Here is a 16401-nt window from a genome sequence, read left to right on the forward strand (position 1 = left end):
GCTAACTGGGTTTGACGGGGCTGTTTTGACTGCCCCCTCGGGGAGCAATGTGTTTAAGATAGAAATTTACAGGGGCATGTTGTTTCTACATCGTCCAACAAGCTGCTCTCCTTTCATGCTTCACTCAGAGGAGACACAGGAGGGATGTTTACCCTTTCGTCTCACAGAAGCAAATCTCTGCTGGCTGGAGGTTTGCCACCAAGTGGGACGTCCGCTCCACATTGATGTTCTGCTGCTGGAGGAAGTATTTTTTTCTTGTATTTGTCATTGTAGATTAAAAAAAGAAAAATGACTGATATACAGTGCATAATGTCAAAATAGAGCGGTGCATAGGCTTCTACATGCGTGTTTCAGTATGCATATGAGTCGGTGGTTTGCTGTGTGTGTGTGTGTGTGTGTGTGTGTGTGTATGTGTGTGTGTGTGTGTCTGTCAAGGCAAGCAGTGTGCAGAGTCAACACTGTCTCTGTAATGAAAGAGAAAACCAATAAGACTTTAAAGACAACAGGGACCTCCTTTTCCTTTCCTCCCCTCTCCAAGCTTTACATACCTCTCCCCCTCCTCCCCCTCCTCCTCCTCTGTCGTTTCCATCCCTCCGTCTCCGCCGCTGTATTTTGTCCCACTTTTTCTCTTGCACTTGTATCAGTTGTCCCTCTGTCATCCTCCTTTTTTTAAGTGCTGAGCTGAGCTTAATGTGACACCTAGAGATGGGGAGCTTTGCTGGCTAAGATACGATGCTGCTATCTGAGCTGAGGGGGGTTTTTCGGGGTGGGGTGGGGGGGGGTGGGGGGGGTGGGGGGTTGGGGACATCATCATATGGATGCCTCTTGGAGGTCAAGTAAATACATTAAAGGGGTAAGCAAACAGAGAGGAAGCGTGGGCAGAAGCTGCTTTTGGCAGCAGTGCAGTAAAGTGGGGGTGGGGAAAGAGGGGGGTGGGATGCAAATCTGTCATAGCAGGTGCATGATGGAGGAAATGGTGAATGCTGTGTGTTTAGGGGTGTAGATGCAGAGGAAAAGGTTACAGTTTTATTACTTATTATTAGGTCTTTAATTGAAGGCAATTAGAAAACAAGATCTGGGTTACTGTAAAATAAAGCTCACTGTATCTTTAGATCTCTGCCCCCTCCCTTCATCTTACACTCTGCCCCTGTTCTCCACCCGTTTCTGAAACCCAAATCCACTCAAACGTGGCTTTGATCTGAGTAATAATCTACGCCACCACCAAGTCCACCTTCCCCCCTTCTCACCTCTCTCCCAGGCAGCCTCGGTGTGACCAGCCATGTGATAGCTCGGACCCCATCATTTCCCATTACTGTGTGGCTTAGTGCGTCTTAGTCAGCGCCTCCTACCTTCAACCCCCTTGGCTTATACTTTGCTGGAGGTCTGTTTACCCCGTGACTTTAAGATAATCTCCTCTCTAGCTCCCAGCTAAACCTCTCACCCTTCACCGCCTGTCCTCCCCTCTTTTATGGGGAAAAATGACGCCCCAATGGGGAACTGACATTTAAAGAAGATTCACAGAAAGTGAACTCGCATAAAACCATAAATGTTCCGTCGTCATCTTTATGTGACTAAGTGCTAATTCTCCCTGTCCGTCTATCCTCTCTCTTTGTCTTCCAAAACACCACATTAGCTCAGCTCTCCCTCCCTTATACACACCTTTCTTAACGCACACTTCTCGTCCTAACAATTTCCACTCCTCCCTACACACACTGTACCCGACACTCTCACAGCACATCACCACCTCATCTCTCAGTACCATACCCATTAGTGTAATCTCTCTTTCACCCCCTTAACTCCCGACTTCTGTTAGCACCTCTTTCTTTCTCTCTTGCTATGTGCGATGGAAATGACAGGTGCATCGTGATCTACACGGCAGAGCGCAGCTGATCACGTCCATTGAGACGTCGACTCCGACCGGAAAGGTTGGAAGTAGCATCTCTGTTGCTGCTGGCGATCCTCCCTGTTTTTCACTCTGCCAAAGACATTGTAAAGTCTGTCCAACTGTTTTTTTTTTTTTCCCATTCTCTTTCTGAGGATGACGACATCTTTTTCTATCTCCAGTGAACATAAATTAGCTCAAACTTTCTGCATGAGAGATGAGGTAATCAGCGCTGCGTTGTTTTTTTGTTTTTTTTTTCTCTTTGCTGTGGCTAATCACGTCAGAGATGCTGTGGTAATGATTCAGCACAGTGAATGAAAGCAGCAGAGATACAGATAGCAGAAAAAGATGAAGTGATGAGGATAGAACAGGCCCCTCAATTAATCAGTCACTGGAATCTCATTAATTCCTTCTTTGAAGCCAGAGTCTGTCTGTGTGGGGACGACTCAGCTTTAAATTAATCTTCATTCCCACTTATCTCAGCTTCTTCGCCTCTGTTTAAGCGATTTTCAGTTTCCCAACATTCAGATTAAGCAACTAAGTATTCAACATTCTTTTCAGTACCTGTGGTATGTTGTTCAAGTTTTTTCTATTGGAGAAAATAGAGTTATCTGTAGCTCAGAGCCCAGTCTGCCCAATTCATGTGTGCACTGTTTGTGTTTGAAGTTACTACCGTGCTGCACGGTGCTCGCAGTGTGTCTTTGCGTTGAGAAGTCATTTCCCAGTGAATTGACTGATGAAGTGCGGACACGCAGCTGATTTAAGGCCTCTTTCAGCACGTCTGTAGGTGTGCAGCGCTAACCTCCCTTCTCCCTCTTCCTCCTTTTTTTTTTCTCTCTCTCTCTCTTTTCCCCTTCCCCTCATCCCTGCAGGAATTGGCTGTGTCTCTGACCCCGGGGCTGCATCATGCATAGCCAACCTGTTTTTCTTGGAAATTCCAGTTGGCTGAGCTAACCATGGAGGATGGGATGATAATGGGGGAGGGAGGGGATAGGCACATGTGTGCTTGTATACCTCTTTGCACATGGATGTGTCTTTAATAGATGCACTAAATCACTGACAACCTGGTTTATCAAGTGTGTTTTGGGGGGTTTTTACGAGGCCTCCGGTGCTCACTTTAATCTGATGGGTTCCCTGCTGGTCGGCTGAACCTTCACCATCTACAATGACAGCCTTTTGTTAGCACCGAAATCAGAGGGACAGAGAGACAAATGAGAGAGAAAGTTCCCGACCCATAGGAACAATTAACTTTAATCCCTTCTGGAGACGCCGATGAGAGAAGATGAAGAGTGGGAACCGAATAAAGGAAAGAACAGAGAAAGACAAAGATGATTTAAGCAGCCGAGGTAGCTTTAGACAGAACAGTTTATCCCCAGAATAACTTGGCTGCCGCTTCTAAGCACGGTCAAAATTCTGGGGATCAGGCTTTGGTCCTGCATGAACTGTTACTTAACAGGTGCTTTAAGAATCAGAGATTTTGTGTTTCTCACCACTTCCTCATATTCACCTCACATATGCAGAGTCAGGAAATTAATTTAACGAGGATAAGCTAGTTTTTCGCCCCCTTAGGCTGTGTATGAATATGTAATCACAGTGTCTAATATCACCCCCCTCCACACACATAAGCCTACACTTGGAGGCTCCTCGTGTCTCTCTTGGTCCATTAAATGTGTGTGTGTGTGTGTGTACAGTAGACAAGAGTTTGGCTCCTGAACCTTCAGCAGGATAAAGTTAATCAATAGTGTTCATTAAGATGTAATAGCTTTGACTACAAGCTGACCATTCAGCAGTTTGCACGACAGTATGCCTATACCGTGTGTCCCTGCTTGTGTGTCTTAATGAGACTTATACGTTTCAACAGCACCTATCAGTCTTTGCATCGTCAACGCGCATCATGCATAGCTGCTGGAGTTCGTGACCTTCAGGGTCTTGCAAGGGACCCAGAGAGTTTAACCTTCCCAACATTAAATTTGCTAACTGTGTTAGGTTTCATCTTGCCGTTGACCCCCGATGCTAATGAGCATTAACGTACACAGAACAACCTCTTTATGTTTCTCTCAACAGTCACTGACTGGGTGACCCATCCCTGACTCTCTGGTTGTGGTTCAGGCCCGGGTCAGTCAGAGGCTAATTCGGTTATCATAGCTGCCTCTTTCTCCTAACTGCACAATCAACTAGCTCCATTGTCAGTATAAGGTCTAATATTAGCTGCCATTTAGCTTTGCTGCTTGTTCGAAATCTTCTCGTGCACATGACTACAGAAAAGCACGAGGTCAAGGTGATGTCAAAGTAATGTAGTGCGCTTCAGCCCTTAACAGAAATGATCAGATATGCCCTTGTAATGCACATAAGTTTTGGGTTTTACAACATTACTGTAATCTGGTGAAGATCTTGTCCACCATGAACACATGTGTGCATTCATTCAGGATACAAACATCTGCTGGGAGGCAACAACACTGAGGGATCATCGACAGCAGCAGCAGCAGCAGCAGCAGGCAGGAACATCTTCAGAAAGTGTCAGTTTACTCTGCAGAGAAACATTTGGCTGAGACTAGATAACGGCTGCAGCCACAGAACATCCGGTTATATCCCACAGCGTCACCCAAAAGCAGGTTTTGTACAATTCCACCTGTAATTCATAAGCTGATAGTTTCCAAGAGAGCTGAGAGCAAGTCATATGTGACAACTTGCTATTTTTCATTTTATCCGGGGAAATGTTGTGACAGGTTTTCATGGGTAGCTGTTGAATGGTTGGTGAAGTTTCTCATATCAGAGGTTGTATTTTAATGTTGAAATGAACACCAACAAAATCAGAGATGTTTTTTTTTTTTTTTTTTTTTACTTTAAAGTTGCTAAACTGGCAATCACTTGGCTTAATTGGCGTGTTTAAATATCCTTCATTAGCTCTTTAAGGTTCATTTAATTAACTGCTTTGGTTTAATTGGGTTGCCTGTTTTCAAGTAGCTCTCAATTTGTATGAAAATCTGTTTATTTAGGTCAAAATATGCCTGTGGTTGCATATGCACACCTGCAGTATATGTGTATATTGCTGTGTGTGAATGTGAGGCAGGTTGGGAAAGATGCTGCCATATACAGATGTGTTTCTGGTTTACCACTTTATCCTGACTTGTGTTTCTCTCATCTTCAAAAGTGTGACTTTTTAATGCTATATATACCGTAGGATACTAAAGGATCACAGATCCAAATTGTTATATATTTGGTAAAGCCAAATATATAACAATTTGTTGGAAGTGTGTTGGGTCGGTACAAAACCGTGCACAAACACACACAAGGATTTCATGGTTTGGAGTTGCTATGCCTCTCTGCAGTCAACAACCATCAGAGTAACCCAACACCAGATGTAAACTCAAAGCTCAGGGGGTGCTGCTGCTATCTTTTACTATTATCACCTCCCTGAGGAGGAGGTCGCTAACCGCCTGACCTCAGGAAGAATCAGGGAAAAGAGAGAGCGACATGGAGAAACTACAGACATAGATGAAGGACGAAAGCTGACAGACAAAGACGAAAGAAATAGCACACACACTCACACACACACAGCTGGTAAAATCTGTTCAGCGTGGAGATCTGCCATTCTTCAAAAAAAAAAAGACAAGTGAGATTAACCCTGCTGTCACACAAACCTCTTCTTCCATGACCTTTTTCTTTGTGACAAACGTATACAAATAGATTCCCTATAATCAAGGCTGCCACTCTTCTTTCTCTTATACAAAGATAACAGGTGTCCCTCCAATGTTGTCCGTGACACATTCTTGTACCGTCACGGGTGACCTGTTACACACACACACACACACACACACGCATACACGCCCACTCATCTTTAGGGGTCAAGGAAAGAGAGGCGCAGCTGGATGTTTGGCTCACCTTTGACCCTTAAGACTCTCATTGATTTAATCACAAAGATACAGACACACACACACATGCCACACACATGTGCACAGACACACAGTTTGTAATGACCCTCTTTTCTGAAACTAATATTATCAGATGACTATTGGCTCTTTGTGTAACCCCCTCTGGAGGGCAGAAAAAACCGTGGTTTAGTCTGTCCCCAATAAAGCTGAGCTTACTTACAATGATAAACACACTCTGCTTTATTAGTGTCAACCTCCCACATAGCTGCGTTTTTAGTTTACAGATCCAGAAATAAAATGACACTGAAACATAAATGTTTATCTGGAGAAATTCAGGCTTCGATGAGGCTGGAAGCCTGTATGCATTTAAGAAAGCTTGCTGCTCCACAGAGGGGGACTTAGTTTCAATCAGATTTACTTTATAAACCCGTGATTTAGTTTCAATTGGAAACATGTCAGGGCAAAATCCTTTAACTCAAGTTTGGCTAGATTTATTGTATTCTTAGCCCCTGGGCAGAGATAATAATAGATAAATAATGTAATAAGTCTTTGAGTTAAAGGCTTCCATCTGGCAACGTACGACAATGCCCTAACCACGGCAGTGCCGTAGGCGTAAGATACAAGGGATCATTGTGGCAGAGACAAATGATTTTTGGAGTTTACCTCCGTGTGCGCATGAGGTCAGCCATTTTTATCTGCCATGTTTTGAGCTTTTCGTGGAGCATGGGGAGTGGTGGAGAAACTTCTGTGGTTTTTCAATGAGTCATGTTTGGGTTTGCTGCTCAAACAAGTCTGCACCCTACAAGAAACAAGAAAGACAGATTTGTCCACAGTCAATTGAAACATCCAAAAAGTCCCAACTTGCTTTGACATTTTATCAGCCTCTAACATTTTCAAAATAGTCTGCCACCAGGGCCGGGCAATTTGGTTGAAAATCACAACATTACACTTCTCTAATATCAATAAATCAATCAACTTCGATTGCACTTTTCATACAGCTTAGTGCGGGGCAAATCAAAGATACCAAAAAATTGATTTTAAAAGCTACAACAGCATTTAAAAAAAGCAATATACTGCAATCAGAATAGGCAGAATGTATTAGAAATATATTAAATAAATCTAATGATACTCATTGCAACAGAATGTGATCCAGAAGCGTTTCGCAACAGATGTGTAAAGCCAAATCTTCAGTAAAACAATGTGAACATACACTGTCATCATGATATCATCACAGTCAGTCATGATAATATTGAATTATTGCCCAGTCCTCATGTCTAAATGCTTTTAGTAACCCACCACTGTGACTGGTAGAAAAACAACAAAATGTCAGCATTATTTAGCTGTAGTCTGGTGTTAATTAATTTACCCCACTGCCCTTAGCGATAGAGCTCGCTGTTGACGAGATGGCCGTGACGAAACTGACCCGTGGCCTCAGGGATCACATCCAGGAAGCACGACCAAGTGGGTGGAGGGCTACGGAGGCTTAGAGACACTATTTTGGTTTAGTGGAGCGAAGCCCTGCAATCAAAAGGGATAAGCCTGAACCTTTGTGTAGTGTGTGTTTATCTCTATTTGCGTATGAACTTGAACCATATTATTGAGAGGGCAGGAGTTTTCCCGTTGGCCCCAGATTAGAAAAGTTTGTCTAAACATTTCAGACTAATATAGTGATGGTGGTAATATTGTTTATTTAAAGACTGTAAAACATCAGCTTTTATCAGGAAAAACTCGCCCACAGAATATAAACATGGAGATAACAGAGTGTTTTCTCAGCAGCACGTAGCTGATTTACCACCAGTTCAAAGTTACATTTTGTCTTCCCTTTGATAAGATTTATAGTCTTGCTGATGAGAAAACCTCTTATACAATATTTGAGCTCTTAGCAGCTGTCTTCATGATGGATTGTTTAAATCACACCTATTGATCTCCTCCTCTCTGTGTTTTTTGCTCTCACAGATGGACCAATCAATACCCATAATCAGAACTGCTACCCTTGTCTGCCCATGTAACACACACACCTACAGCAACATTTGCCAATTTGCAAATCCCACAAACGGAAACATTTTCCAGAGAGCTTATTCCTGTGCTTCAGCCTGAACCATCTTGTACTGTAGCTTCCTGTCTTTCCATGTAGACATGCTTTGAACATAAAATACAAATTGGAAACAATAACCATCGACAAGATGCTAACCCTCAAATTCCAAGTGCCCTCTCCCAATGATATCCTTTAAGATTGGGCAAAGACTCTCACACACTCGTCAAAGAGAAAATAAAAATCCTGCGGTGTCCCAGAGGAGTAAAAAAAAAGCAAAACAGATTCCACACTCCACATCTCTTTGTCATGTTTTTATTGGATAAACCACGAAAATGCCCAAAATTTATATATATATACACACACACACATGTCTGCTCCCATTCTTGCAGAAGTGCTGCAGCAGAAACACAGATGCATCCTCTTAAACACACACTGCTGTTTTAGCTAGTTAGAGGATTTGAAATTACCCAGAGTGGTGTCCTCGGGGCAACAGTGGTCCGCTCACCCCTCAGTCATTCATCGTCTCATTCATCCAGAAAACCCAACAGCTCAGACAGTCTCAGACAGCAGTGCCCCATCTAAGCTCCAACTCCAGCCCGTCTTTGTGCTCCCTCGCTCCTTAATTACTGTTTTCTCCTCATCTCTGGAGCAAAATTACAACTGGGAGACAATAAGCGATAATCATCGCTCACTTTATATTACAGATCTCGCTGTGTAAATCAAACACGATGGCCCGGAGGAAAGTTTGCTTTCAAGCGTTGTGTTTTCCCTCTTGTAGCAGGGTTTTCACGTCGTCAGAAAACATAAAACAGAAGAGCTGCACTGATCATCAGCAATGTAACAGCGTTGAGCCTCATTACGCTCACAAATGCCTGAATTTGATTGCTGACCAAGGATCACTTACAGGGGCGCAATGTCCATTTCCCTAATTATGCTTTTAAAAAAAAAAAAAAAACTCTTCTCTTCTAAAAAAAAATGCTTCTATTGCTTCTATTGAATCCAGACTTAAGACCATTTAATGACCACAACTGTGAATATATAGCGACAATTTTTATTCGTCTCTGTGGGTGGTAAATGTGCACACTCACCCTTCAGCTCTGACACTTGACCTCAAGCTCCTCATTAGCTTCTCTGTTAGCAGACAGCGGCACTAAAATCTCTGGTATTTCACAGATATGCAGATCTGCCGCTAGCAGCTGCTTCTGAGTCTTGCTGAGGCCTCGGACACAGACAGAGAGACGGGGGTTAAAATGGCTATAAATATTTAACAGTAAGTTTAAAAAAAAAAAAAAATAGAGCTGATTTCTGCATTGATTAGACCAGCTGTCAGTCAGAGCTCAGAGGATTCACTTTGAATCTTTAAAGGGGGGTGGGTGGCAGTGAAGCACCGAAATACACATACAGTAGACAGGCACTTGCACAATTGCACACCGGGGTTAAGAGAAGCCACATTGCAGGGCTTTGTGCAAGATAGGATCACTACCATCTAAATCCCCTGCGTCCCTTATCAGTCCTGAGAGTCCAGTAAGGTGATGTCATCCCTCATTGTTGTCCTCCAGCCCTCTGTCCATCCCTGTAACCAGCTTTTTATCTCGCTCTGACCTCACTCTCCTCCTCCGTTCTCAGTCAGCTCCCTCTACTTTTCTTCTCTGCCTGTTTTCAGAACGGAGATGACAGGTTGTTCTCGATCTGTAGAGCGATTGCACCTCTGGTAATTTCCTTTTCCAGTTACACAATTAAATCTAAGGGACTGTTCTGTGTGTGTCCGCAGGGTAAAACATAGTACTAGATATTATAGTGCCTAAACAATCAGTCACTTAATCAATCGGCTGAAACCATAACTGAAAATTTAGCTGCCGGCCATTTGATAATCTCATGTTGAGTTAAATATTAAGTGGTTCCAGCTTCTCTAATGGCAGAAACAACTGCTTTTAGAGCTCTGTAAAGTGAATCCTATCAACATAGTTCATGCTTGGTCTTTGGAACATTTTGATGATCTTAGGTTTAATCTTGACTCCCCCATGACTCAGATTTGACTTGTTGCGAAACAGAGTCCTGGTCCCATTTTTAGCTGTGTTTTATTTCAGCCAAGCAACGTGCACACTCTCGCCACTTGCTGCTGGGGGACAGGCGAAGCAAGTTACCTGCAATCAGAGTATCGGATTGCTGCTGAGGTCCATCTTTTGTTTGCTGCTAAGCCTCGAGTATAAGCAGGCGCAGAGAGTGACAGCATGTTGTTAAACCAATGTGAGCGAACCAAGCCTTGTGTTCTTTAACATGAGATGCAGCCCAAAGATAAACTTCCTAACACGCACCACATGTCTGCACGTTGAACCCCATGGGCTAAAGCTGTAACTCTACGGTATAGTTTACTGTATAGCTTTGAGTGTGAGCATCCTGCTGTGTGTGTGTGTGCATGTGTGCACAGCTATGCACATTTGTGGGAGACAGAAAGAGAAAAAGTGAGCTCCAGTGGCCACCATCCTTTATTATGATCATTAATAATATTAGCATTCTTTCTTCCAAATATAGAAGTCAATCTCTCCCACTCCGTCTCTTTCACCTCCCTCTCCTTCTCTTCCCTTCAGTGGTTTGATGTTCCTAATCATTTCCAGCCGTGAACTCCACATGAAAGACAACAAGCATTTGCCATAATAGGGTGCTGAAAGAACGAGCGAGGGAGAGGATAGAAAAGAGGGGAGACGCTAAAAAAGAAAAGGGGGAGGTCAAGGAAGGAACGGAGATGGAATAAGAAGCGAGATGAAGTCTTGGTCCTCCTCGTTCCCATTTCAAGGTCTCGTGTTATCATTAGCCCTGCCTTTTGTTCCTTTGCCAACCCCCACCCCTCCCACCCCTTTTTTTCATTCCCTCTCCCACCTTCCCCTCCCTTCTCTCCCTTCCTGCCATATATCTTAATTGTACCCATAGTGCCTCAACTCATTGGCAACAGCGAGGCAGAAATTGATTTGGAGACTTGAGAATGCCTAATATGAGGAATGCAGCTCACTGGAGAGCGATGGAATGTGTCAGTGGAAAAAAAGCAGCAAAGTTAAATGGGTGTTTTAGCTCTATACAACACCCCAACACTAGCTATTACTTTCAAATCCAGACTCCAAACAATTCCAGTTTGTTGTAAATAACTTCAGCTTGTGTGCAATTATCAAACAATGATGCATTCAGTTCACAAACTTGAGGTCTCTTGTGCTCTTTTATGGTCATTGCCACTGCTTTTAAAGGATAATTCAGGTTCATTATTCTGCCATTTTTTATATCGGTAATAATAATAGCATGCTCATCATTGATTTCTGAGATCAGGGATTACAGTGACATCCCAAAATAAGTCAGATGGAGAAAGACACATAAGCAGTCATGATAAACAATCAACCAAGTTTTAATCGACCTCCCAGATTTGCCAACCTTAAAACAGAAAATGGGAAAAAAAGATAGTAACAATACATTGTAAAATGCCCAAAGTCATATTTAGAAACTATGTAATCAAAGAATTGGTACCAAGCAAAGTCTCAGCACTTTGGCGAGCACAGTGTTATCATAACCAATAGAAATGATGGTTAAAACTACAAAAATATGCTGGTGGAACTACATTTGCATCAATATAGGCTTCATCTTGGCCATATTTGACCTCAGAGATGATGACTGCTTTATTAACATTCAGGCTTGGCAACAATCTGAAGGAAGAAGTAGATTTGTTCGGTATAACTCTATGTGTTTTACAGGTTTTACTGTGAAAGCCTATAGAATATCTCTCTCCCTCTCTTTCATGAGAAGCCATAAAAGTCCAGAAGTGCAGCTGCCTCTGAGAATCTCTGCGCAATCTTCCTCTGACACTAACTGATGTTTTACAGAGACAAACTGCAGAGAACAGCGGGGCCAATCTGGAGCAGCGCCCACATCTGGAGAAGATGAGAATAGAGGAGAGGAAAGGGGAGCAGAGACACAGTACAGCAAAAGGGACAAAGCTATGAGTATAGTGAAACAGGGAGAGGAAATAGAAAGGGAAAGGGGTAATAAAGTAAACAAGGAGAAAACAGGAAAAACACACTACAGTATAGTAAAAGCTAATGAAAGTTGACTAGCTGATGTAGGCTGCATAATAAATGCTAACCTGCTGGAATCATTAGACAATACCTGCTTATCTGCACCACATCACAGACAGGAGACCAGTCCTTCTCTGCAGCATTAAATACCACTGACAGATGGGTGTGAGTGTTGAGTTGTAGTTAGTCAAGGGTTAGGTGTGTGGCTTGAGTTCTAAGTAGACCCTTGGAGAGATATCCGCCCTATCTGAAAGCGAACGAGGGTGACAGTGGGAGCGTACAATGGCGAAAGGCTAAGTGGAAAGGTAGAGAGACAAAGAGGCAGAAAGAGAGAGAGCGTTTGTGAGGCAAATGAGTGATGAGGTCTGGATCTTTGCTAATGCTCCAGTGAGTGATTGTTCCTCTTCTGTCCCAGCCAGGGATGAATGGCTCTCTACGGGCAAAAAAAACTCCGGGCCTGAGTCCTGGCAGAATCCGATACTCTGCACGCTCTTCCTGACTGTTTTTCACATAGTCCTTACTGGGCTGACGTGAACTGCGTAGGACTTACACTATGTCTTTTCGCAGATATATAGTAGTTGGTCAATGAACTGCACTGTTTGTAAATCATGGTACTGTATGAAAATCTTAAGCTGCAGGCATGCAGGATGAATTTATGTTTCATGTATTACAAGTTCAGATGGTTGGCAGATGCTTAACTGAAGCAGTAGATTTTAAAGTCGGTTTGCGTTCTGAAGGTTTTTCCACTGATAAATGCTTGGAAAGGCCAGTGCATATGATCAAAGTTTAAAAAGAAACGACACAGCTGGTACCTCAGATACTCCATATTAGAAATGATGATCAACTTTAAAGGAGCTATGTGTAAGTTTTGCCATTGCTACTTAGCCAACGTGAGCAATAACAGCTGATTACTTAGCAGCCTAGAGGAAACATTGCAAGTTCAGCATCAAACATCCTTCCTTAAGAGCTGTCTCCAGAGGTGGAAAGCTCTTGTCCCTATCACGTCTCTTCTTCTACTGAAGTTAGCATGCTAACCAGCTAGCCCCGGTTGCCTCATCCGAAAGCAGCTCACTGAAGCCTCCAATCTGTCCTAAAGATGTAGCAGTGAATGCAATGATGGCTGAAGCTCTCGTCAAGAGACAATCACCACCACATAGTTTGGATCATGGATCATGGATCACAACAAGCCAATAATGGATATGGCCTCACTTTTTATAGCTACAGCTTATTGTGCTGGAGAAATTAACTGATCGTTTTAGTAACCTTAATCACTTTCTTGTTTTGTTCTGTTCCATGCCGTTTTCTCCACACATTTCTAAAATTAGTGGCGTCAGGTGAGATATCAGCACCCCCACACAAAAAGTACCACATTGCAAGTTTTGCAAGTTTTAGCTCATTAACTATAAATTGTGTATTGTGCATTGCTACATTTGCCACCTTCCAGACAGCCATTAGTTTCAGTTCATTCCAAAACACATGGAAATCAACTTGCAAAACCACCATTATAGTACTTTAATATATTGACCACAATAGGATAAGAATTTCTTTTTCTCTGCTGCAGCTCATATCTGTAAATGCTACGTCATCCAAGACAACTTGCAGTGGGTAATGAGGCACTTAAGAGGTTAGGACCAAACTTTTGACCTTTGAGTTAAAAAACAGGCCCTCTAACAACTAGACCACCCTGCCACCAACAATACACCCCAATCCAAAAATCTGTGTAAATGCGGAAGAGCCATATGGCGTTATTACCACACAGAGACAAGCACAATGCAAGCGTACTGTATGCTTTAGAGCAAGAGAGATTTGGACGCTGACAGGTATGGGCTGCTGTCTGTGTTTGTGTTGCTATGTAGTATGTTTATCACAGCGGGATACCTCCGGAGGAGTACGATGAGGAATAGGTGTGCAGAGCTGAGCCTGGCTGGCCGGTCATGGATGAGAGAACTAGGGGGAGGAATTTCTCCCTGGCAAACACCCTCGTCTGGCCCACCAGATCTCTTGATTTAAGAAGACAAGTCGAGTGTGTGTTTACTAGATTACCTAGCTGTACTCCTTTTTATTTTATAGTCGAGATGCGTGCTGTAAATGCAGAATAGGGCCACAAATTGGGAGAGGAGTTTTTGGTATTAAATCGGCATGTCAGTTTGATCCAACCGGCTGGCCTGTGTAGTGGAAACTGAACATTGGTGCTTTACTGTCAGATGGATTGACAGGTGGGAAATGTACTGATGACAGAGTTGATCCTTACAAGCTCCTGTCTTCAGGAGGTTTGATGTGATTTTCTTCTGCTACACATTTCAAACCGTTGTGCTCTGACAAAACTGTCATGTATTTCATCCATGGAGTTTTGCCTCTGTCTCTGTTTTGTCACTCATTTTTTTTTTTTGTCTGGAACCATATAACCTCTGTACTGTGTGTAGTATGTTGCAGCAGGAAAACCCAAATCATAACATCTTTTATTTTATAGCTCCCAATGTTTCCAAATAGACGTTTTACTGTAGACCCTCCTTGTGTTTGTATTGCATATATTTTCTAGCATGAAGAATCCATACTGTTGAGCGTTTCTGAATTTTAGAGTGTGTGGAGAATCAATGTCTTGCTCTTCTTCTTGTTCCCAGCCTCTGTGCAAGTCCTTTCCAGTCCAAGTCTCCATTCAAAACTACCTGGATTCATGTACGATGCCCAACCCTGTATTTTTAACAAACTACTTAACAAACACAGTCATGTCTCCTTTGCTTCCTTATTCATGGTAGAACAACCTTTCCCTCGCCTTTGTTTGTGATCTACAGACTTTTGTGTCGATGAAGTCACCCTATGACCAGGTGGGCGGCTATGGATGTTTAAATTGCTTTAATTAGATTTAGTGAAAAGGATGGGGTCATCATATATGCAAGTGTCTGTGTATGTGTGAGAGCATGTACATGGTCATCCGGCTCTCATCGCCACAGGTGGCTAATCCATCACAGACAGACAGAAAGATATGAGGAACACCCAGACATGAGCCCAGATCCCAAAGATAGTGTCAGTCTCAACAGTGTACTCTATAGGAAGTCCCAGCAATGATCTAAAACCCCCAGCTGTAAACACTGACCAAAGGAAGAGGTATAGTTTGACCCCCTCCACAACCACAACCGTCGAGCCATGGTAACACTGTGACTAAAAACCCAGAATATACTGCTCTGATAATCCCATGTTTTAATGTCCTATAGGACCAACAGTATGAGTCAAAGTGGTGGTATGTCTGTCTTTGTGTCTGTCTATAGCCAGTATGTAAGTGTAATGGTGAAGACATGTGTTGGTGGGACGGAAGGAAGGTTGTTGCCGGATGTCTGCTACGGTGGTCTTGTGCTCTGTGGGGTTCAGGGCCGGGTTGAGTTCAGATGTAAGATTCAGACGTATGATGAAATCATTAAACAACAAGCACAGACATAAGAAATGTGTTTTTTGAGAAGCTGATTGGGGTGGGAAACACAATATTCATCCTATAGCATTTGTAGTCCCCCTATGAGAAAAGTCTCACACCTCCCCTTTTCCTCTAAAGTTTACTTGTTTACTTACTACTTAATCTTATATTGTTTAATTTTGACACAAAACAATATCCTTCCTTGGTCATTAAAATTGTAATCAGTAGTCACATACTGTGAAGTCAAACACTTCAGAGATCTTACTGTTGCCTTATGAGAAGTGACTGTGTGGCAGAGGAGGGGGTGATATCACGAGGCCTCCTGGATCTTGACTCGCTTTCAAGGCTTAGAGATCTGAGGTAGACTGCTACTTTAAACAAGCACCATAAACGCCACCAAACAATGTTATGGACCAGTGTAAAACTCCAGTCAGAGCCAGGAGCGCAGAGCACATTTCCCTTTTGTGTTTTACGAGGACATTTTACAATGCAATTATACAATGTATATTTGTGTGGGTGTGTTTTTGTTGTGCGTGCGGTAGAAAGGATGTTAGGTAGATGGGACGAAATGGGTCAAAGATTAGGTCGGGACCTCTGTCTGTTGTGTAAACAGTCTGAAGTCAGTTCTAAGAGAAAAATGGAGGCGTATGGCTCTCCCAGTCTGTATACGATAGGTCTGTATCTCATTTAAATGTCAGTTGAAAACTAGTTCGTGTTGCGTGACCCTCCAACATTCATTAAAGTGCCTCTGTTGACCTCTGAACCAAACCCGCAACCTCTGTCAACACTCTCCGCTCCTCCTCTCCTCTCCTTCACTAAAGGTTACGTGTCAGTTCCCTCCCTGCGTATCCATGGTTACACCACACCACCTGTTCCTTTGCCAGTTTTTTTAAACACACCACTGGGGAGATCTGTTCATCTTTTTACCCACTGCATGTGAACTAAAGATCTAAAACAGTGAATTGCTCTCCCAGATGCTCGTTTTTTTTTTATTTTTTATTTTTTATAGCGCTCTGGAAATCATAACAAGTAGTGCTATGGTGTGTGATATTTAGACAAGTGCAGATGTATGGGCTCGTGAGGTGACTGTATTATGGGACATCACTGTGATAACAGAAAGCCCCTTAGCTCGTATATAATCACAATGACAC

General features: G+C 42.9%; 1 protein-coding gene across 1 annotated transcript in view; it reads left to right on the top strand.

The window, feature by feature from the left end:
• Nucleotides 1–16401, top strand: part of dchs1b (dachsous cadherin-related 1b) — an 83799-nt gene that overhangs the window by 45026 nt on the left and 22372 nt on the right. The window lies entirely within an intron of this gene.

The sequence above is a fragment of the Trachinotus anak genome, unplaced genomic scaffold, assembly GCF_046630095.1.
Source record: "Trachinotus anak isolate AG129_WGS33_773 ecotype Australia unplaced genomic scaffold, CSIRO_AGI_Tana_v1 ptg000020l, whole genome shotgun sequence".
In the NCBI taxonomy this organism is placed as follows: domain Eukaryota; kingdom Metazoa; phylum Chordata; class Actinopteri; order Carangiformes; family Carangidae; genus Trachinotus; species Trachinotus anak.